This window comes from Osmia lignaria, unplaced genomic scaffold (genome assembly GCF_051020975.1).
Source record: "Osmia lignaria lignaria isolate PbOS001 unplaced genomic scaffold, iyOsmLign1 scaffold0094, whole genome shotgun sequence".
Lineage (NCBI taxonomy): Eukaryota > Metazoa > Arthropoda > Insecta > Hymenoptera > Megachilidae > Osmia > Osmia lignaria.
In genome coordinates, this window is record NW_027478235.1 from 47,501 (window position 1) to 50,000 (window position 2,500).

A 2,500-nucleotide genomic window follows, 5' to 3' on the forward strand; every position below is an offset into this window, starting at 1 on the left:
TTATGGGTCGTCGTCTACTTGATCGGGTACAAACAAGTCGTAAGAAACAAACAAACAAACCACAAAAATACAAGTCGTAAAAAAACAAACTTCTGTTGGTTAACCTACAATATGAAGGATCGAAATGAAAGAAGGATCATATTATTACAAACCGAAAGTGAAGGATCATTAAAATTGAAATACAATATATATATAAATATATAAATGTACCCGTCGTTGCGACACCCTAGTTAAATGGAAAGATATAAAAAAGAGAGAAAAGGAATACAGATGACCCGCCGTCTGATCTTTGCTAAATGATCTGGCATCACCGGAGTTTTTTTGGTCCGTGTTGCGTTCGCTCTATTCGAAATGAAACTCGCGGAGGCGAAGAATTGTTAAAAGTTTACGAAGCGTCTAGGAGTGGTTAAAACTGAGAGAGTTGAAACTACGATGTATTAGAACGAGCAACCGTCGAAACTTTGTTTTCGCGACGTTCTTTTCGTCGCTCTCGTCCCCACGCTCCTACGCTTTGGTTGTTTCTTTGCCATCCGTGTTGCGATAAAAAGATTTCTCCATTGTCCAAAAAGGACGGATCGAGATTCCTCTTTCGAGAGGGAGAGAGAGGTACTTGCGGGTAACCTGGAATCTACGAAACACGCACCGTGGTAAGATTCGTGCGTCCGCCTGATCGATGTGTGTTGTTTACGGACCGGCTGAGAAGCGACGATAGCGAGTCTTTGAAAAACTATGTGTCCATTAGTTAGACCGATCGTCGCCGGCCGTGTGTCTGTTCGAATCTCGCAACCCACGATTCAGCGACAGGACGCGCGCTCGCATTCCTTGTGTGCGTTCGTACTTTTCAAGGTTTTTAAATGTACTTTACGCCCGACCGTCGAGAGGAGCGTGCCACTGGGCGTTTCTCCGACGGTTTCCGTCCTTGGACGCGATCGTGTCGTCAACGATCGAACAAACAAACAAATACGTTGGCGACGCCCGAATTCGCTCTCCCGCACGCGCCGGGTGGGAGAGTGATGTGGGTATCGAATGTGATGCGTGTTAATAATGAAAATAACACTCTAAAGATCTAAAGAGTTTGAAATACAAAATTTTACGATTACCCTGAACGGTGGATCACTTGGCTCGTGGGTCGATGAAGAACGCAGCTAATTGCGCGTCAACGTGTGAACTGCAGGACACATGAACATCGACATTTCGAACGCACATTGCGGTCCACGGATACAATTCCTGGACCACGCCTGGCTGAGGGTCGTTTTCTTAACAAAAGACTGCTTGCGTTTGCTTCTCGAAAAAAGAGTAATTCATTTCTTTCTAAACATCTCGCCGTCGTTCAACGAAAGTAGAACGTTTCGGAGCGGGATTATCGAACGAAATTGAAAGAATGAATGAACGATAAACAAAGAAAGAGTCGCAACGTACGAGCGATAGTTGGGCAGTTCGTCGGCGTTTGTCGTGGAAACGATGTGACGAAAATCGCAACCGATACACTAAATGCAGGCCGTTAAAGGAGAGAAACAAATTTCGAAATATCTCTTCGAACTAGCGCAAGTGCGTCACGGCGCGCGAGTCGTTCGTTAAAATTTATAAACGACCGCCCGTGAAAGCACCGAGTTCTCGGAAGATAATCTATAAAGATTCTCCATCCTGCTGGAAGTTATCGGATCGGCGCGATTGTTCACTTGTAGAAATCCACGCTCCCGACGTTGCCAGAAACGATATTTACGAAAGGTGTGTCAAAAATAAACGAAAGAAGCTCTCCTATAAATTTAGAAAAAGCAAACGAGTGAAATGTTTGAGATGATAATTTGCTGAAATGCAAGCTCGAATAGCCCCAGGGTTTCGAATGATTCCCCGCGCTTTATACATCTCTCTGTTTACAAACGGTGTATAAATGAAAGATCGCTTCAGATGGGTCGTCGCTGTTTGACGCGCGATGCTGTTCCTTTTTTTTTGTCTGTCTGTGCGTTTAGCTTCGCTAAACAAGTTAAATGGTTAAAAAGCGTCGAAAAAGCGAATACACACGCGACAAGACAAATCTAACGAGTAAAGGAACGCTCCGCTCCAAGATAAAAATGGTTGTTTACAATCAATACAGCGTTTCGGTACCCCTGATCGTAGTCTGAAACTGTGTAACAAAAGAGAGGAAAGCGAATGGTGAAGGAACTTCGAAGCCTCCGTGGCGTGGCTAGAACTTGTGATAAAAGTATGTTTGCAGCAATTATGCATGCTCCCGTTAAAACAGCATTTCAATGTCTCGCATGGCTTAAAGCTCTAGGAGGCTTCAACATTTAGAATACATACGGACTACTTCGTTTGTTAAAGATAAGCGAAGACCGCGCGACCATCGCTCGGTCGTCCAGTCCTCGAAAGTTTTGTTGCGTTCCAAAGAAGAGACAAATGGGGTTTACCCTTGCGCTAAGGGGAGAAGAAGAGAAAAGCAGTTGTTAAATCTAAGAGGTGTGTGGAGTACATCGCGTGTTGGTTAAAATTGTTAAATGAA

The 2,500-nt window shown here is 44.2% G+C and overlaps 1 non-coding gene across 1 annotated transcript; it reads left to right on the top strand.

Annotated features, from left to right (window-relative positions):
• Nucleotides 1-1,097: 1,097 nt before the first annotated feature.
• Nucleotides 1,098-1,252, top strand: LOC143307896 (5.8S ribosomal RNA). The gene has a single exon (XR_013064939.1). It is a non-coding gene; the product is annotated as a 5.8S ribosomal RNA (ribosomal RNA).
• Nucleotides 1,253-2,500: the final 1,248 nt, after the last annotated feature.